We start from the raw sequence: 22,686 nt of genomic DNA on the forward strand, positions 1-22,686 counted from the left end.
TGATTCAATACATAGATATGTACTCGTGTAGTAAGTGTTTTGTTTTGAAATATATTATTATGTTATTGTTATGTTTTCGTGCGTATTATTATTGTAGACGATAAGTGATACGTGTCGTTGCTGTCGTATCGTTGTTGACAAATTTTTTTACTTGTATTCGTACGAATGTACGAATGGTTCACGAAAGTATATCAACATTTACAGAAACTTTTCATGAACGTATTATACAAAACATTTTGAAATTTTGATAATACTGTAATGAGAAAATGTATGGTTCTCTGTATTACATGCGGGAAACGACGAGGACATTGGCGTTGGTCGTTCTTTCGCGCGTATAATTATTGCAGACGCTATAAAAAAGACGTGTGCGTCGCGACGGCGCATTATACTCTCTTTTCACTATTTTTCTCTCTCTTTCTTTTTAATGCTTATAATATTAATATACCTATAATGAACATATGTGATCGCTATGTTGACTACTATACATGAAATATTGTTTTGTAGGCAGAGATAAACAGTGGCGGAGGGAATGGTGAAGAGAAAAGAAGGAGAGGATGAACTTGTTATAAAGCTGCCGCGGACAAGACGAAACGACACGATGGAAACCAAGTGACTGTAATATTCTCTCGATCTCCTGGATGGGATCGTAGGGCGTAGTTTCTAGATGTATCGTGCGATTATTCGACTGAAGTGAACTGGTTTTTGGTGTGCTCTGCGATCAGTGCTCCGAGTGTGTGCAGGTTTTTGTCAACGTTTTGACGAGGATTACGTGTACTACGCACGTTACATCGGCACATCAGAGACATGTGAGTAACCTTATCAGAATTTTTTTTGTCTCCATCTATTGATAACACGCTTTCTTAACGGAAACTCGTTGCTAAATATAATTAGCGAATTAGTTATTTAAATACTTTTACCACTTGACAAAGATATAACACGTGTCGTATGCGAATCAAACATCACGCAAAAATGAGTAAGAACGCAAATACAACTAAGTCACGTTTATATTTTGCTTTTTCCTGGTATTGGTTAATACTTTGCATTTGTTTGGGAATGTGATCCTCTGATTGTTTCGAGCAATGTATTTTTATATCGGATTGCTTCGTATCAGGCGTTTCTTTTAATTTATATCTATCCATTTCATTTTTCAATCTTCAGTTTGTATTATCGAATTATACGCGAATTATAACAATCGAGGTTAGATTTGAGTTAGGTTACTTTGTTTTATTCGTATTCTGTGCTTTTCGTGACAAATTTTACTGATGATTTTTATTAACGTGAAAGTACCATAAAGTAACTCTGAAAGCTTAGTAACTTAATTCATATTAATATAAAGTTTAATGAAAATGTAATATTATAATACTACAAATACTATAATGGAAACTATAATAAAGCATTGCTGGATGTGATTGACTTATCCAAGTTGAAGTGTACGAGAGAAAGGAGATATAAGATCTCAAGGGGAAACGCTCTGTCTAGATCAGACAAACCGTGAAGTATTAGGTCCTGCGGAAAGTTCTGTCGTTTTCTCTGGATATCTTCTTTCGTAGTACTATGTCTCTATTTTCTACGTCCTTATAACTATATTTCTCTTATGGATGAAAATAAGACGAAAATAACAACTTTTACATTACCCCTCGTAAAAGATGTACAAACTGTTAATTAAAATAGTAAACATTTAACAATCGTTTCATCGGTGTTCGCGTTTTGAAATATTCAGTAGAATAAAAAGGTTGTTCGTAAGGCTTTTTCGCCATTATCTTCAATCCTCGATCGCCAAACATTGAAATATGCACAACAAAAAAGTTCATAGGAGATTGTCCGTGTGGAAACAGCGCCTGTTGGAGCTCTTCATAAAATGTTTCTCTGTGGCTGGAGTTGAGGCAGTTGTTACTTCTTTATAAACGCGAATAGCTTTTATTGAACAACTTCCGCGTAGTGTCTTCTTCATAATGTAACGATGAAAATGTTCTCGTAGAATGGGTGTTTAATAAAATGCGCCGTTTATCGCTTTGCTAAACCTTCGTTTGTCGTTACCCGCGACATCCGGCGACGCGGTTGTACATTGAAAGTTTAATGTGAAATCATCGAACATGGAAAGTTGGCGGTATTCCAGTTTCTCCTGCCGTCTCTCAAATCCGTTCTCCTACAACCCTTTATACAGTACCAGTTCACGTAACACGTGTTCAGCTGTGTACGTGACATACGTTGCGGGCATAGGTTGCTGCACAACTGCACATGGAACTGAATTATTGGAAATGTAAATTGAAAGTCAATATTATTTAGCGGCTGAGAATCTGCGAGTTACAGCGTACGGTATTGGTCAGGCGAAAAGATTGGTGTGGAAAGTTTCTTACATCAGTTATAATACTGAAGTTATTTTCTACGATATTGAAATATGAAGCATGTTTTCAGGTAGTAACAGGAATTCTTTGTTCAGGGAAAGATCAGCGTGAGAACTTTTTTAAACTAATTATATTAATATAAAAAATTATTCTGTGTAATATTGGTATCATTATTAGTATTATTATTATTAGTGAAGAGTACCTCGATATTAGAAATTTTCTATTACTTAGTCAGGGGAAGATTAACGCAAAACATGTTTAGACTAATTATATAAACGGAAAGTTTTATTTAAGTTTAAGAAATTATTTTATACAATATTGAAATTTGGAGAGAGATACGATCGAATTGCAGAAATATTTCATTGTTTCGTTTTCTTGGAAAACGACGATATGCTGTATGGTAGATATACAACTAATATACAGATAAAACAATAATCAAGTACATGTTGGAGGAAATAGAAGGAAAAGTAAAATTTTTCATTAGAATGTAAGAGAAGTTGGAAAGTTATTCCCTCTTGTAGAAGTCCATTGAATCATTGTAAGTAGCTTTACCTAGTTACTTGAGTTTGTTACTATTCACAATGAAAAATTCAGGATCGTTGCTTTCAAAGAGTAATTATCAGAGGAAAGAGCAGCGTATAACGAAATTTACATCTATGCTAAAAGATCTTTTGACAAAGCAAAAGTCCTTTGAGAAATTCGCTTAAGATTGTTAAATTACTATTATTCAAAAAGTATTAAGCTTAAGAAGTATCGTGTATAGAAGTTTGCGACAGATTTGCATCACTTTTTAGCGATAGAAGCTTTGAAACAAATTATTGGCGTTTCTGATTCATACATAAGGAATGCATAGATGTACATTGTACGTAAATTTGCTAGAAAAATACACTAAAGTTTGTAGATTCCGTAAACTCGTAGATAATTTCATTTGTTATATTTATTTCTCTATTGTATTTGTTTAAAGGAACTTATTCACATGACTGCACCTTTTGCTAGTATCTTACATCCTTTCTTCTCGTCAGAACATTTTTCCAGAACGAATGTTTCTTTGATTAACAATGGAGTTAATCGCAGGAAATAATTACGTCCAATTTACAAAGTCTTTAGATTTCAATAATTCCAGTGTGAGATATATATTAGCATCATTTCGTTGGATTCATCGCGTCTTTGTGAATCTTTTTCACGAGTAGCCTTTGTAGAAAGAGGGTAATTCATGTCTACATTCAGATATAATTACGTTCCATAACATTGTTTAATTTCCTTTTTGAAGTATTTATTAGCAGAAAAATCTTTTAACCCGATTGGCTGACCCATTTTAGTGTAAGCTACTTTATCATTTACAGCGCTGCTCGTTCGTAGTTGACGGTGGATTTTCGATTCGATTATTAATGACCGCAGATTGAATGATTAAAACGCCCTGTACATAGTGATAAATTTTTATCAGAGCTTTTGTTCGTGTTTTTTTCCACGTGATTCACACGTGTACATACCAGAACGAGACTAATTCGAGATCGTTGATTTATTAGTTTTTCGATGATTTTTTGATTGATTAATCCTTTATTCGTATCAAAACACGTTTATCATTTTATATTTATTCTTCATGTTCTGTATGTTTTTTCTTTAAATCCTGTAGCGTGTAATCCAACATTGATGGTATCTTCTATGACTTTTTGATAGCTTTTTAATTTATTTAGTGATTTCATTGTCGAGCTACGTAGCTCTTTATTAAAAAATTGAGAAATATCTGCATTGTGAGAGCGATGAGACCTGACATCTTCGTGATCGTACCTTTGAGACTTGACATCTTTCTCGCAGTGGCCTTATCTTTATTGCCAGGAAAATGCATACTAAAATTTCACTCGAAATATCAAACGTTCCCTTCCTGTTTTCACAATCCCACGGAAACAAATCGCGTTAAAGAAGAAAAATGTAACATCGAGGGAAATAATAGCGCTTTTTACATAAATCTCATATCATACTTTACATTTTCTTCTTCAGTAGCACGTTTCATTAACCGGTGCAGTTTATTATAATCTGCAACGACAGGGAAATTAGCGGTTGTCAATGTACTTCGCCGCATATAGTAACAATTTAAAAATCAATGAGGACACAGCAGCGATACGTTACTCGCGTGTATATTGAGCGTTCACCATACTGAATAACTTAACATTGCTCTATCGCGGATAATAATAATTCTTCGGTATCTAAATTCTTTACTGTATAGTTGCATTTTGCAGTTAACTTTCACGTGCATCAAGAATGTAAACAAGGAAAGTAATAAAATTACTTTTAATATATTTCCTGGATCGACATCCAGGTTCAGGGGGCTATGAACCAATAAAGAAACGTAGAGATCATTCTTCGCGATTAATATAACAGTGGTAAGGTTTTTTAAATAAATTAAAACAGCGGTAAATAATTAGTATTTGGTCTAGGATGCCGAAAAACCAGCATTTGAAGCGAGTATTTGAAACTATGCCAATGAATGATGGATGCACAAGGTTTAGTCTGAATATATCTGCTCATCTTCCACTTAAGTATAACCGAGAATAAGAATAACCATAAGCAAATAAATTATTGTAATTTAGCTATATTAATAAGTAAAAAATTTTGGTGATGGAAAAAATAATGGTATATGGCTGCAGCTATACAGGAAAGTTTTAGCTAGATTTGCCTAATTTTCTTTCAGAAAATCTTCCATTCCGTTTAGTTTTATAACTCAGATAATATAGTTCTCTCTTTGAGAGTAGTTTCTTCTTTTTTTCAATCGTGAAACAAGAGGTCGAATATTCCAATTTCGATAACAATTTGTCTTTTCGTTACGCGTTTCTCATCGATACCATCGTCGATCAACTGACGACGAATCGTCCACCCACGTGTGGTTCTTCTCAACCATCGAATATTATGGTCGACCACGATTTATCAATGATGAAAGACAGACCAGGATAAATAGCGAGGGAAGAAAGTATTTTTCCAAGAACAATTGCTCGTGAGTTCTCGCGTGACGTGAAAAAACCAGTCGATAAAGTGATCGCGCCTTTTTACCGGTTGTTGAGCATTTAGTTAGTTTAATAGCGTTAGCATTCACTAAGAACAGCATAAACATGCGATGCTTTTCTGTGTCCCACGTTTTGGGTGTCACCTGACCCCCTTATAACTTTTTATGTCACATGCGATATTATCAATTCGATATAGTAGCGGTTTAAATAAAAACTAAGGTTTTCTATGAAATTGCAAATAAAATATGGAACAAGATATTCTGCAACCGTAAACGAAGCATAGAAGTTTAGTTTTCCATATACTTTTGCCTTGGAAACTCACAACGCAATTTACAAACAACTCAAGAAGCCAAATTTACACCCAAATTAATAAATAATTAAATAAAAGGATAAATAGTCTAAAAACTTGCTTCTATAGATAAATATATCGATCTATTACATTGATTTTCACAGCTATAGTAAAACTAATGCACAAGATTAAGGACGTGGTATAAAATCAAGGCTTAAGCTTCAGGTTTAAAAGCAAGACTTAAAACAAAGAATAAGTCCCTCGTTCGTTGGCTCTCGCCGTCTAACAATGAGGCTTAAAATTAACTTAATCTAGATCTAGAAACTAAAAGCTACTTAAAGGTGAAGTTAAACTAAACGTAGATACTACATAGATCCCCAGCCCCATTTTCAGTCTCTCGTATCAGAAATTTTAAATTTGAGCGAAATTAAAAAAGAGCTAAAATTATAGACACTTTGTTAAATGAACTGTTTTATATAATAATTTAATATTTAAAAGCATAATGAGATAAAGGAAGGATTTCAACTTTTCGCCCTAGGTTAAACGATGTATCTTTGTACAAAAGACGTGTACAATAGATTTAGCCTGGATATATGCACTTTAAAATTAATTAAAACTAAAATCCCACGATGATCCGCGATATCTCACGGCATTGCCACAACGAGTGCTTATCTGTCTTCTGATTAATTAAAACTAACAATAACACACATGCATCCCAAGTTGGCTGCCTAGCTGAGAGTTAAAACTAAGACCTGAAACTTGAAACTTAAAAGTAAGCATACATCATGCAATATCTATGTCCTACGGGACGATTACATAGATCTTTACAAAGATTATACAATAAATTCTCAGTTATGGCATACGTTTATCCACTTTATAATTAATTAAAAGTAAAATTTACGCCTTCCACGGCGTTCCACGACGAGTTATTGGTCCAATCTAGGTCACCAAAAGACTCCAAAAAGAACTTTTGATGATCTGGACCGTACTGTAGATTGCGTAGTTCCTGGTGTGATATCGTTTTTCAAAAACTGATCGATTGATATAAAAATAATGTAAAGATTGGAACTTTGGAAAACCATGCCAATTACCAGACTTCATCACGAAGAGCTAACTACACATGAGCTCCGCCCACGAGCCACTCAACATTACACATAAATCTCGACATTCAAGCTGTTAACAAGAATGTCTAGTTCTGACTCTACTCCATGGACCTGTATAAAGAGAGATAGATATTTCGTAGAACATGCTGCGAAGCATTCATCTCCCACCTAGCGCTTACACGAATCTTTATAAGCTTCAAGTAAAGCATACAACACGCACCATCACAAGCTTACCAGAAAGTACATAGTACGCAACGTACATATATCTTCCATACAATGTTTATATGAATCTTTACAAAGTTGAGAAAAGAAGCATACGTCACACATCTACCTCCCGCACAACAATCGCATAGATCTTTACAAACATCTTCACAATAATTGGGCCTATAATTCTGCTGGCAGCATTCGGTATCAAAGATACGTTTGTTTAACTTGGAAGGAAAGAAAGAAAACGAAGCTAGTTGGTAATTTATTCGTTATTTCGTGTCTCGTAAAGGAAGATTCCGATATTCTACATTCGCGATACTAATATCCTTTGAGATACTGACAAATTTTTTGATCACCCAAGCAAGACTTTTATTTAAACTCCCCTTGAAAATAGCAAGTCTCGCCGTTCGAAACTTACACGAGCTACGGTCGGAGCTATCGACCGATGATCTCGCGGTGGCCCAGCTAAGGATCGAGCACGCGGGTCTGTAATCTGACACACTTCAACTGAGCAAGTGGGGCTTCCGGTGGGAGGAACTACTGATCAGGATTACAAAGGCATGTCTCAAGGGAACTAGCGGGGTCCATTCCCGATGGGAGGAACCCACTGAACAGGATTACGAAGGACATCGAATTACAGATCCTAACCCAGTCCGAGCACCGAAGTGCCAATCGGGCAGGGCCTCAGATCTCCGGCTGGACTCCGCAAGCATCATTGGCGTGATGACAATTCTCGCGACTCCACACAAACGGCGAGCAGTCATCAAGACAAAGGTATTCTTGGAGCTACTTACGAATAACAGGAGTCATCGAATTCAAAATACCTGCGGACGTTATGTTATAGTTGGGAAGAATTGAGCGAACGCGAGCCAATGAGCCGCGAGAAGAATTTGTTTTATATGGTAAAGAAGGGAAAGAGAGAAGAGATTTTTATGTTTCAAGTTTGATAAGCGTATCATTGTACGGAACGCGTTTGTAATATTTGTGTACGTATGTTATGATTAAATAAGCTAAATTGTATGCATCCTGCGATGTCCCACGGTGTCCCATGGTGCCAATGGAGTTGCCCGCGAAGGCGAGGGAGAGCGCTAGTCCAGTTTAGATTATCGAGATTTCGAAAAGAATTTTGGATGATTTAGACTGGATTGTATAGAAGTAGTTCTTGGTTTGATATCATTTTTCAAATAGTAGTACTTGGAAATATTAATATGCGTATCGTACGCTCACAAATAGCAATATATTTCTCGTATTAAAATTAATATTACTTATATTAGTTCTCTATTATTTACAATAGTGTTCAGAGATATTAATATTTGGAAAACGATACCAATTGCCGGTATGCATCATAGGGAAGTAACTACGGTCCCATCATATATCATAAATTAGTAATTCTGTTTATTCGATAAAATATCTATCCTACGTTATAGTAAATTTTGTTTCATTTGATTTAATGCTAATAATAATATAACTAATTTAAAATAATGTTAAAATTGTGAACAGGGAATTGGATAGATCGCGTAAAAGATTCTTATACGTGCTTGTATCATATTTGGTTCGTGAGTAATTGTTATTTATGTTATCGGGAGCAGAAGACTATTTGATAATGAATGAACAATGAACACTGAAATTTCTTAATTACCATCTGCAGATATTGAGAAGGTTTGCAATACATACGATTTTAATATAAATTTATCTATATGGATGCGAGAGTAAAGATTACTATCAAAATATAATGTGTAAATTAATATTATCGAATACGATAGTTACTATCTTTGTTGGTATTATTTGTATATGTATTCTTCGTACGTAATGATATATTTCGTTATTAATCATAATTAAATATCCAATTTGTTGAAGGGAACAGGGTACACTGTTTGGAAAACTATCAAACATACTTATCAGCGTTATATTTGATTGTCAAATAATGTTATTAATTATGTCTTCAAAAGGATAGAATACTATAGCTTATGACAATAAATTGAAACTCATTCAGACAAAAATGAAATTTTTAAATGACTCTGCCACGTTTATACGCCAGGATAGAGATCTTTCAAATATCATCCAATAAAAATATTAAAAATTGTTATTTATTGAAGTATGCACGAGTATGATAAAACTTGTAAGAGTTAGGTTCACATGTGAACTCAAATAATCATGTTCGAATATTGGATTCATCACCAAAGGAACCAAATCATGCAACTTACCAATAGTAGCACATATGATTGAATAACGAGCTCTCGTTGCCTTTGATTTGAGTCCATTTGCTTCTTTGAATGTAAGAACATGCTGCACTTTCTTGACTTTGAAGGGACGTGAGGAATTAAAATCCATTCATAGTCACCTAATAGCTCCAGTTTACATTGGCACCGATTTTATTTTATCTAGTGAAATGAAAATTTAAGTACTATATTTAAAATTAAAATATGAAATTAAATAGAAATAACACTTCGCTTGAAAGATTTCAAAGATTTAGTTAATATATAATATATTAAACATATATTAAATTAATAGTACAATTGTTTTCAATTAACGGGATAATTATTATAGATTAAGCGCATAATTATTTTAAAGTAATGGTATAATTATTATAAATTAGTGGTAGAATTGTTTAAAATTAATAGTGTAATCATTTTAGAATAATGGAGTACTGTCATAAATTAATGGTATAATTGTATGAAATTAGTGATATGGATTTATAAATTAACAAAAGAATTCTTTTAAATTAGTAGTATAAATGTTTTATATTAACGGTATATTTGAACTGTGTTAATTTATATTAAATGCCAGTTTATGACAAAAATAATAGCCAAAGATGAAGTTCACCAGTTATCAAGAATCATCAGCCATACCAAGCGAACTTTCTCTTCTTGAACTTCTGAATTTTCTTTTGAACCCCGTCGAATTCTTTTGAATATATTCGTGGTATATTTGAAAAAACATATCGTTTCTCTATTGAAGCCTCTCAATCGTTCTGATTGGTAAATTCTGTTCAGGGGATGTGACAACAGATTATTAAATGTCGTGCCGATACAGCCAGAGGCGTTTGACCCCGGCTTTTGAGGTGACGAACTTTGGAGAGAGTTATAGATGAGTCAATTCAGTCTGTCGATGAACGAGAGGCACTTCGGTTCCCGAAGGCATGGATTTCAAAGTAACTCAAAGTTGAATCGGTTAGCTCCATATTTTATTTGAGATATTGTATTCCTTATAATTGTATCGATTGTCTAGTATGTACCAAACTTTGTTGCGCTTCTGATTCTGAGAGTATTGGTTCGTTCGAAACATTCGTACCGAAGTTTAAGTAGATTTTGAGGCAATTTTTTTAGAACTATTATCATCAAATAACGTAACGAAAATAATTTCTTTTCAGTCACACCATATTCTTCCTTTCAACACAATCGAACTTAATATCCATCAGAGTGAAAGACTATAAACACTAAAGCCTTCATGATCTCGTAACTACATAAATCTAAATTATAATAAACATGCTTCAACGTCAAACATAAAATCTCTCAATTTCCTGACGAATAATGTTCACATTCTGTTCAATTATGAAAAAAGAAAGGGGAAAAACGGTAGTTGGATTTCAATTTCATATAATCTCAGTGAATTTAATTAACAAATAGCCGGTCCTTTTTCATGTTTTTTTCGGTAGCCTTCGTTTTTGTTCGTTTCCATACTCGTGTGGAAGTACGAATACGATTGCAGCAAATTGAATGCTCTCCTCTACTCTTTCTCTTTCCTCTCCCGTTCTTCTTCATTTCCTTTCTTTTCTTCCTGGTCTTTCGTAACGCAAGCACTTCTCGTCTTTTCGTTCTTTCATTTTCTACGAAGCCCCGGCCCTTTCTTTTTAATTGAGCCTGCAAATCTGAACAGCCGTCTCATGGACTTTACGTGTTCCTTTAATAATTCTATTTCTGTTTAAATACAATTTCGAGCTCTTTGTTTATAACTTTCAAACTGCTTTATTTTTTGCTGTAGATAGGCGACGTTATAATGTATAGTCGTCAATCTATTCCCGAGAATTTAATATTAAAGTTGGAAACTGTCAGTAGCAGCTTGGATATACAACACTAGCTCACAAGTATTAGGAAATTTGCTATAGCTTTGTATAAAATGCGATATTGGTGACCCAGATTGGCTAGAATTTTTCGTACTCATAACCACTTTAAGTTGACGATACAGAATTTGGTTATTACGATTTGATGTTGGAAATATGTATATACTTAGTTACATTTGGCTGGTTGAAAACCATAATAGTGTAACTACTATTTTTCATGAAATAGTATTCTGCATTTATTAGTACAAGAAATCTTGTCGAGTCAGAAATGTATCACATTTATTTTTATTTCGAATATTTTTGTATCCGATGTTTAGTATAGTTTTATATAGATTTTGATAAACTTTATGTATACAATTAGTGAATTTCTATTATTGTAATGATCCCATAATAAAATCTTAGAAGCTAGTATGATTGTCCAAGAATGGGTTTGGAGGAAAAGGCGAAACGACAATAGGAATAACGAAGAGAACATAGCAGAAAGCTTTCTCCAATTTTAAAACGACAATTCCATTTGCTTGGAACTTAATTCTCTATGCTTGAAAATAGTATCACTCTGTTCCGTATTAAAATTAAATACGACAAAGATACTCGGCCTTTCTTTGCGTTCCTCTTACCGCGTCATGAGATTTCATAAAAGTGGTCTAGAACGAAACAAACGAAACCTGTCTGAAGAGTAACCATCAGTATTTTCTTGATTCTTCTCGATTTTCCTTGAAATCTTTGCATAATCTTGATTCAAGCTGGTCGACTTCACAACCTATGATAACGTGTTTCTTTTGTGGTAATGGAATGAACTTGCTTCTCCAATTTGAATTCGAAAGATCTACGTTCTTATTTATAAATATTAGGATATTCTAGCAAGCGAGATAAACTTGAAAACTAGAGAGAACAAGCGAATTTATTTCTCTATTATATCTCATTTACATGTTTCATTTATTTGAGAATCAGAATCGATGCCACGAAATTTCTACAAATTCCTCTTTGTATTTTCTAAATGTGCATGTCGTAGCAATTGAAGGCTTAATTTTGGAGCTTTTCGTGCTAAAAACGTCTAGAAACAATTCACGATCACTTTGATTTGAACTATAACAGCGCATTACTGTGAAGTATTTATTATCTTAGATTGCTAGAAATTTTGTACATTTCAAAAATAGTGTGGTAACACGTGTCGATTCTACGATATCGATTATTTAACAAGACTTCACTTGTTTCGTACATTTATCTACATAACCCGGCCCGTCTTTCGTTAGTAACGTTTGTCCAGAGATTAATAATCCCCGTTTCCTGGCGGAGTCTTTGTTGGAGTTGCATTAAAATGTTTACCGATTGTAAATATACCGATATGCAGCGGGCGAAATGGATTGTCCCTCTGTACTTCCTGCTATTCCAATGAATATTTCATACCATTTCGTTTTTTCACTCCACCTATTGTTTTCGATACATTTATCTTATTCAGGATACAAAAAAGACAATACTGAAAAGCTTTGGAGATTTCATTGATAGCTGGATGTATAGTACCGAAATCCTGCTTCTGCTTCGAAAGCAGAGAATCGCTTCAATGGAAATATAGCAGTGTGTTTGGTTGAATGCAAATCTCGTTTTTAATTCACGAGGGATATAGATCGCGGATCAGGAATGAAATTAGCGAGACAAGGGAGAAGCGGAATGTTTTATGATTCGTTCTGGTTCTTAAATATTAATGTTTTCTTTGTTGGAATGGATGATTTGCTTCGTTTCATAGCGAATATGTTATACATGTTTGAATAGATTGGTTCACCTTAAGGCACTGTTCAAGTTTTCATTTCAGGAAACAAGTATTCGTTATATGAGAATTCGTGTGGTAACTAACCTTTCGTTATCTTGATTCTTTTATAGAGACAGAAAGATCATCTGGAAAGAGTAGGTATAGATATGTATCGTCTTCAAGTATTCTGCGTATCTGTAAGATTTCTGCATATCTTCAAGTATTGTTGAAGATTCAAAAAGAAGCTACTTTATTTACAAACTCGTCCAGACTGCAGAATGAAATATTACATATCACATTTAATGTTTTAGTGCATCCTCTACCTGAAAGTACTTTATACTAATAGACGAAAATTATACTTTTCCATCTAGAAACAGAACGCAGCTACACTCTGCAAGATGGATAAAGATAAAAATACATGTAGTATGTTTTTACCTCTAGCAACTTCAAAAGTATATTTCTAGTCGCTCGAAACGTTCTTTCCATACTTTTTAGATCTTCCAGAAAATCGTGTCTGGTAACATTCAGCAGAGAACGAGGATCCAGACTTCCTGAATGGAAAATATCAGGACTACGAGCCCATATTATCCTAGAATTCCGTCGTAAGTCGGCATAATGGTAAATTGAGTGGGGCAGAAACGCGTTATCCAATTTCGAAAATAATCTCTCGCCGTAAAGAGGAGTAATGAAACAAGTTCGTCGGTAGTTGGCCAAGGAAGTTGGCTAGCGTCGTAAAACACGCGGAATTTTAATGAACAAGTTGGGAAATTTCAGTGAGAAATAAAGTACGTCCGAAAGAAAGTCTCTCGAGCTTTCGTAGATGCTCTCAAATTATAGTGGAAGTCCCGACGAATGGAACTTAGGAAAGTGATGCCAAATGGAAAGGGCCGTATTTTACTTTATTACAGAATACACGTAGAGGACTCTCTCTAGAGTTCTAAACAACGCTCTCTTTTGCTTACATCTCTATTCTTTTCCTAATATTTCATCCAAACTGGTTATTTCCAACTAAATCTTTCTCTTCCCTCAACTTTCTTCGACTTTGTGTTATTTGAGAAATTCCTATTGCAAAGTTGCTTTCGTAGGAAATTTCCTTGTCTTGTTTCGTGAACATTTTATGTTGCCGCGTTAAGATTGTATTCTATTGTAAGATGCATTCTGTAAATTCCTGTTTATATTTTTTATAAAGGAACTATAGAACTATTTCTATGATCATTTTGCGTATATATTTAACTATGTTTTAGTGGCGTTCACAATTTTATTTTAAAGAGAAACCATCAAAAGAGGCTGTTGTATAAATTCACGAATACTTATTAAAATAATCTTCTCCTATGTGGCGAGTATTAATCAACTTACAATTCTGGATCAGTCGATTATTCTTTTCATCATTTTGTATAGTACTTGCTAAATCTATAAATTCCATAATATACCGGCTGTGACAGAATATGTGGGATTCACTTTGGAAGCTTATTGTGTACCTAAATACAGTGAAAGCAGTTCATATAAACATATGTTCTATCTGTCTTCGTTTATCAGATATAACGAATCTATTATGTACACAACACCACTTGAAAACATTGATGTACTAAAGTTCTGAATACAACGAGCTTATCAACAAATTGGGTAAACACCAGGAAACATTCAGAGTGTAATGGGATGTATGCCGAGACAGTCTTGTCTTGAAGTGCAAGGTAACCATTTTGAGCATCTGCGAAAATAATTAGGTAACAGAAAATTCTTTATATATACATATCTTCTAAACGAAGACATATAGAACATACGTTTATCTGAGCTTTTTTTCGTTGTTTTTGGATGTACAAAATCAGCTTTCGAGAACTCTTTATTGCTTTCGGATGAGGAAAGAATTATAGAAATGAAACATTAATGAAAAAATGCTTCGTTGGAAGATAAGAGTATGTAAAGATACTTTTGGTAACTAACGTAAGTTAGAGCATCGGAACGATTATCGCCAGAAGGAAAATGTAAGTTTTACACAGCGAATACTTGAAAAAATCGTTAAGAGACTCTGGTCCAAATATGTATCTCGAATAGCACCGTTATTAGATTCTTGAAGCGTTTCCTTGACCTGCTTGTACCACCGGCAGTTTAACAGTGGTACGAAGAATGCTCGTGGCGTTGGAGCTAGCTGCATGAAACTATTTTGCACAGTTATCGCGGGCTCGAGTGGTTTCTTCAACATTGTGGTACGAGTATACCGTGTCTCGTATCATCTTGCGCTTTTAAATTCGTTCCTAACTCGAGTCGAACTTTCTTTTCAAGCACCAATTGAATGTCTTTTCTTTCTTTTTTCCAAATTGAAAACAGACTCGCGATACACCAGGATCATTCAATCCAACTGGAAAGCGTTGTTTACGCGAAATCCAGTTTCAAATAAAAATATGGAAAGTTTTCGGATGAAATGTAATTTTCAAGTCGATCTCTTCTTGTTTTTATCTCGTAATATTGGAAACGTTTCACGGATTTTGTTTCAGAATTTTTCTTTTACAGAATGCTTTCACATCGTTGTACTGTATTTTATCACGGTTTTTTGGCCCGGCTCTTGGCGGATTTTGATGGTTTTAATATTTAGATTTATCGAACGTGTTTTGTAAAACAAAGATTGAAAGACTGGTTACACAAAGTGGTTTCCAAAGGCGAATTAATCGAAATATAACAGAGAACAGAGTATTCCTTGATTTATCGCGGTATGAAATTTTATCGCTTGTTTGGTCTGCGAATTTTGGTTTCTGTCGAATCGTTATCGATGAATCTCGATATTTCATTTACAATTTCCTAAAAATTGCTAAAAAATAATAGTCGCAATAAGAAACTACAAATGTTTGAAAGGATTGAAGCAACAACTATTATATGAGATTTCGAATAATAAAAGTTGTGGTAAAATTTAGCAACAGAATTTTCGAAAGGGTTAATAACCCCAACGACTACGTCTACTTGGATCATTTCCAATTCAAACATTTGCCTGCGCCTGATCCACGAGTTGATTGACACACGTCGAGTACGGAATATTGTATGGTTCGAATAGTATTATCGACCGAACCTAACGCATCGTTGCATCGGCGATATTCCGCATTGAGTGTCGTTTCTCCCTCGAGCGTGTCTCGGTCTCGTTAGCTTTATGTAATCATGTTCGTCCAGATTGCAGACCGACTGTAACCCACAGTTAGTCTGGCATTAGCGTATGCATCATTATCGCCAGATAATTGATAATTTGACAACAAAACCGGATTATCGCGATGCATTCAGAAGAACTTTCCTGTAAACGATTATTTCTGTGTTGCTGCTAAATTAATAGGAGCTTTAGCCTTTGATATTATTCCGTTAATATTATCTGCTTTCAATGTTATCGTTGGATTATTAGTATCAATAATAGTTTGAGTCAGGATTGGATTGGATTATATTCTTTAATTTTATTCGTATTCTTTGTTTCACGTGATCGACATCATTAACCTCTTCGTATCTTCTTCGAGGTTGTATCATTTCAAATATCTCTTATTTCGGAATACTTTATTCATAAAAAGCGCGAAGAATATTCTATCGAGTACTAAAACTATTTCGAGTCAAAAGGTTTAGTGATCTTCATTGCATTAATATATTTCACATAAAATAAGATATTTAGATTTAAAATGAAACGAATACGATCATGCCATTTTTGAAGAAGAATAAATTATTCGTTTCGTTCATCATCGAAATTAAGGAAGAACAGTAATTAAGAAAAATACAGATTTAAAAGATAGACTGGCCCTCGAGTACACAAATATTCGTTCCCTCACCACCTGAGAGTAACACGACTCACTGTTTCAATAAATCGTTCGCGGTAAACGCTCGATTTACGTTCTTAGGTACATATATATATATTTGAGAATTTAGAACGAGTTACTTCAGTGATCCAGGTCAAAAGTTCATGTTTGCTTCAATGAATATTGAAACTCCCCTAAAACTACGATGAAACTAATAATTTGACAAATTCTTCTTGACGAATCACTTTCCTTTCACTTCTCCCTGCATTCCACAAAATATCGCGGTGAATTTGTATAATTAGCGTAATTAATCGAGACACGTTTCTTAAACTATTTGTCGTCAGCCGCAGTTTTAAACAGCAGCTTAACTGCATCTGCAAATATACATAGAAATCGCGTCAGATAGCACGGGGGTGGAGTGAAGTTTCGTTCGCAGTTAACTTGAAAATTTGGTTATAACTCGGTGAAAGCCTCGTTGCAAACTAAGCCGATTCGGGCTGGCTGCAAGATTTAACCATAATTAGAAAACTTTCTCGTAAGGGACTGTTTCCTCTGTTTATTACCAATTTCTGAGAATCTCGCGATCTCTCTTCTTTTTCCCTCCCTTTTTTTCGCAACTTCGAGCGTTGGCGAATTATGAAGCTCGTCTTCGAACATGAGCGAAGAAACCGAAGCTTCTTGATCTCGAAACTCGCGTAACGGTTCCTTCCTTCAGTCAACACCACTTTTCTTGCAACTTTTATGTTTCAGCAGGCTAGTCAGATGGTGTAACTGCAAGAAGATAAACTTTGATCACCGCTATCGTCTGGCAAATTAGTGCGCCCTGTTTTTCATTGGCTATGGTTATTTCTTAGCTATCTCCTCCCCTGTAATTACACGTTAGTTTCCCTTTTTTTTCTTCAGAACTGCACCGTGATATTTTAATTACGCGCCGTACTTGCAGTGCAATATCTTGTTCCGTAACGTGAGATAATTTGTTCCTTTTGTCGCGGATGACTACCGTCGAAATATTTCGATATATATATAGAAGCATATCTTGTTTCAACCTGACGCTTTTTTGGAATATTGGAATATCGTTAATAATAAATACTTCTTTTGGAATATTAAAAGTCTCTGTAGCAAAATGAGAGCAAGATTCAACTATAATAATCCGTGAACCGCAACATGGCTAATTGAAGGTAAAATATTCAGTGCCTTTTAATTAATAGATCGTAGAGCCGGGATATCTTTGGCATGATCTTTTTCTGACACGGTTGCTACGAAAATTACCTGGCAATGCCGGTATCACGCCTTAAAATGACGTCATTCATAAGCATTCATATATGAAAGCAGCAAACGGATGTAGGACGCATAGTTCGGGGAGAGCAGAGTTAGCATTCACACGATCCATGGATCCTGTTGGCCAGTAGGTTTTATCGAAGGGCTGGTAGAACTCTATAGGACATTAGGATATTGCGAACGAACGAGCTGCACACCCGTTATTCAACGGCAAATCGAACAACGTGGCCGTTCCATCTATGCGACCTTCCCTCATAGCGGTCGTTCCAATAATTCATCTCGCTAGCACGTAATAGCTGCATGTTGCCGAGATACCGTGAGCAAACCGACCAACACTGTCTTCAATAGAACGACCATGTTCGGTGGTTCTTGGATACAGATGCTGGGCGTTTCGTGAACTGTTAATAATTTGCGAGTGCAAGCCGGTAGTATCTTGCAAGTTTCTCGAAATTCGTTTATTTCATTCTTCGTAATACTATAAAGGATATTGTAGAAAGTCGGTGGTAAATTTTAGAAGCATGAGAGATTTCAAGATGCAGGAAATGCACATGATGTATAATAGTACGTAAAATATGCAAAGTAGAGTATCTACGATCGTTACAGTGTGCAATAGGCGTATTCGTTACAATTTTCAATAAGTGAAACAAATCTCTATTTTCTAGATATATATTTATTTTTTGAGTTCTATCTCTTTATTTGTATTAACGACATTTAGATCCCCGTTTATTAAGAGATTTGTTCTGATGAGTATTTTACCTTTCGCAAACACATTATACGTTAGGGGGGCTTTGTTGAGGTTCGAACATCGCGTGAGAGTCGGTGATTTAGGATCAAAAAAACTGGTGGTTGGAAAAAAGAGTCTGATATTGATCTTCTGATATTTAGCCTTTGGGAAGATATCTTTGTTGCTGTGATTAATCGAGGCCTGTTATGTAAGCGTTATTAATTTCAGAAAATATTGTGTTGTGAAGAATTGAGCGTTTCTTTGATAATCTTAAATTATTATTGCAGTAATCGTGCAAGGAACGAGAATGAATTTTTATAAATTTGCATTTGAATACTGCGTTAGAGAAACTTATTGCTAGATTTTGTCGATTGTAAATGATTAAGTGTTTCTTTAATAATTTTTCGTGTAACTAGGGGAAGTTGATATTTTTTGTAAATTCACGATTTAATATCATGCGCGAATACTATACATTTTTGTTGACTTCTTGATTGTGAAAGCTTGAATGTTTCTTTCACATGGGTTTAAATATATTGTATAAGAGTGGTTGAAAAATTTTCCAAGTTTTTAGATATACTAAGAAGATAGCAAATGCACATGCTCTACTTCAAGTTTAAGTAAAAAAAGGCGGTATTGGCAGATTAAAATTCTTAAAATTGCTTTTCAATGGTCACCTCTCTATTTAAGACGTAAGGACGAGCTTTCTACGTGAGAGCACAGACGAGCTAGTCCATGGTGAAAGCTCGATGGCAAGTGAGATATTTGTCGGTCGATGAGATAGGCCGTTTTAATGGTTACCAGGAAACTTTCTCGCAGATGCTGAGTGCTCGACAAACAGACGGTCTTTATTTTGGCTGATTTAGTGGCGACCACGAATTTATGCTATTTCCTTATGAGAATACTTTTTCACTCTGTGGTTCGCCCGAATAAATCTGAAAAATAAGGAATTGCACAGCAAAGCGAAACTTTTCGATGCTCTATTTCTCGACGTACGAGAAATCTTTTCTCTCCTAGTTTCTCCGCCGGGCATGGCAAAGTATCGTGCTTTTCTTCCTCGTTACTTTTCCTCTTTGCCAAAGATCGATAATCGACAGAAGAATTTCATATATTTTTGCACACTATGTGCATTCCGAACATTTTTATACTTTCAAATCTCGCATATAATTCGCATTGGAATTATGAAATATCTCGCGCAATTTCTTTTTTTATTCGCGTATATATTATAGCGTGTATTATTGCGCTTACTATGCATGTATTAATTAAAAATTCACTTGATTAAGCACCTTTCTTTGAAGCGTGAAATTGATCGAAAAATTGTAAAGCATTTCTTTTGCGTTTTGCCGTTTATATTGTCTGTTATTCCAACTTGTCAGTTCGAAATACTTTCACTTGCACGAAGGATCTTCGACGAAGGTAGAATTCCAGCTTCTACCGAATCGGTTAATTAAAGCAAAGAAAAGATTTTAACCACGGTCGAGCAAGTTGTGGTAGGTTAGTTCGTAACAATGCAGCAACGGTGGTTTTCGTGACACGAGCATTGCCATTGTTTGTCGCGTTTACGTTTCCCAGGGGGATTTAATTGAATATTCCGACGGAAATTACGACTCTTCTCCTTTTTTTTTTGTTTTTTTTTTTTTATAAAATGTTCAGTGGGTTCGTCGCTAATGAATTTCCTTATGGCTTTCGTCTAAACAATTTTTACGTGTAATTACAGGTTACATTCGGCTGGTAATAATGCGAGTGTAAGCTCGACGATAAATTCCTTTAATATAAACCAGTATTTTGGAAGTTTAAAGCGTGAAATTTTACGCCGTCGAATGCGCCAGCCAAAGCAGATTTAATTAAATTTTAGCAAACTTTATGTTACTCGTACGGTAATCGAGGAAGATGTTCACCTTGTAATTATATACGCGTTAGTTATTTTCATACTAAACGGAAATAATATTAATTATCAAAATTACTAAATTAGACGATATTAAGTGTACAGAGAAATACGGATATAAGGAGTCAGCAAACAAAATAAAGATAAAAAATACTTCGCATTAGGCGATAAATCCACAACGTTTTGTAAGAAATTAAGGGCTTGACTGATGTTACGACAATTGATATTTTAAAAATATTCAGCAGGATAGGAGACGCTTATATTTCAGTTTCAGAACAAATAAAAACGTTTCCTTGCGCGTCTTCCCAATGTCGATGGTAGTTTCACTTGAAGATATATTTTTTTAATCTTCAAGTTTGAGAGATCGGACGAGAATCGATCTCGTTTTGGTTTCCGTCTAGTCTTTCGGTAGAGTGGTTTCTTCCCACGTATGCACGTTTCATCAATGTTATGTAAGTATGTATGAGAATGCTCGAAGGGAGAATGGATTTGATGCGCGCTGCAAAGTGGTATCACTGCCCCCTTTCTCACGAAATTGATACACGTACCGTGGCACACGTGTATTTTACACAGGTGCTCTATGGGGTCTGTATGCTAAGAAAGATGGAGGGGATGCTTTACCTTTTCAACGGTGGCGTGCCATTTCGCTTTACCGCCTCCTATCATTTCTCTTCTCAACTTCCGACTTTTTCTCCTGACAATATTACCAACCTTCAAAACTTCTGTATTTTTTTTCAAGTGAAATTGTTCCTCAGCGTCAAACTTTTAATTATTCGAAATTGCCTGCTTCGTAAGAACGTTCCCTCGAACAATTTACGTTCGTCCCCTTTCTTCTTCGAGCTGAGGAGAAGCTATGCATACGAAGATTATAACAACAAGTTTATACTTTCTACAGATTATATCGAAGAATATTTTAAAAGATATTCGATGTTCGTTTCGCGAACAACGTCGGAAGGGATTCTGTTAAGCTCCTGAATTTTGTATTAAAATAATCGTTCAAGTTATTACGCAATTGTATCGATGGAGCATCGGCGTTGTTGCGACAAATGGAAGCAGTAACTTGATAACTCGCGTCGCAAATTTCCGATACGCTCCGGACTACTTAATGGCGCGAGGGTGCGTTATATTGGAAGATGTGTGACGAGTGTTCTTTCTTGTTTTAATTTTAATATGCGAAGACAACTGAGGAAGAATATGATAAGCCACTACGGCTGTCATTTATACGAAAGCGATTTAAAGATTCTATACATTGCTATCAATGTAGGCCCATATTGCTAAAACCTTCTTAGTCGATTTACAGATTATATATGTATCCTTAATAGCGGTGCTTAAAACAACGATAATCACCGCTTCCAAATTCCATCGATATTTCCTTACTTTAATCATATATCACACGAAACCCATTCACCACCGGCACAAAAAATATTAGATTTATATCTCAATCTGTCTACTTCCGAATGTTCTATGGCTAGCGTAATCAATATTACTTTAACGATTCCTTGGATGAACACGAAAATTTCATCGAACGGTATCTCTTCATATATACTTCTCAATCCCAGCGAAACATAGGAAGGCTCGTCTACCAATTTGCACATGGGAACAAATGGGGCAAATACCTGTCACGGCGTAGCCGTAATCCGAATAAAAGCCAGGAGAAAAGGGATGATGAATTATTAGCAGGCAGAACGGAAGCTTTGAAACGGCTGCGTCGACTATGCTTTACAGTCCGTCAGCCGTGGCTTCTCCCCTTCATCTAACATTCCAACCTCGTTGGTATCTGCTCATCCCCGTATTCGGGATGGGAATGACAAACTTCCCGTTTCCATCGATTGGAAATACCGAATCCACGGTATCAAACTTTTTAATGGAAAAGACGCCACAGCCGTGTGGAACGCACGGTTTGGGAATTATTTTTCGAAAAATGACATCCGGAGTTTTCCATCCACTTTACTTGCCTTACTGGTTTAAAGAGGAGAAGAGGGATCGGGGGAGGAGGGACAAGGTGGAAAGAGGGGAGTGATTTACATCGTGGAAGGTGTCACGGGAAAACCAGGAATATTACCGGTTCTGCAGGATGTGGTCATGAATTATCCTGGCCTGCGTGAAATATCTCTAGACAGGTCTAGGACGTGCCTGTAAGACCTTAATGCCATTAGGAATTTCACTCCGCGAACACAGTCAGTTGAATTAAGCCGAAGAAATATTTTCGTCATCCGGTTACGTTTCTGGCACACCGTTTCGTGCTCAGTTTCAAATCAGGCTTAATAATTTCCTAAAGGTTTGTCAAGTTTTAT

The 22,686-nt window shown here is 35.4% G+C and overlaps 1 protein-coding gene across 4 annotated transcripts in view; it reads left to right on the plus strand.

Moving 5' to 3' along the window:
- Window positions 1–22,686, plus strand: part of LOC117243438 (inactive rhomboid protein 1) — a 299,403-nt gene that overhangs the window by 1,684 nt on the left and 275,033 nt on the right. For all 4 annotated transcript variants that reach the window (XM_033510939.1, XM_033510940.1, XM_033510942.1 and 1 more), the window contains exon 2: window positions 505–806. The gene's annotated coding sequence lies outside the window, so the exon portion shown is untranslated. The remainder of the gene's footprint in view (window positions 1–504; window positions 807–22,686) is intronic.

Source organism: Bombus vosnesenskii, unplaced genomic scaffold, assembly GCF_011952255.1.
Source record: "Bombus vosnesenskii isolate JDL3184/JDL3185 unplaced genomic scaffold, Bvos_JDL3184-5_v1.1 scf7180000013265, whole genome shotgun sequence".
Lineage (NCBI taxonomy): Eukaryota > Metazoa > Arthropoda > Insecta > Hymenoptera > Apidae > Bombus > Bombus vosnesenskii.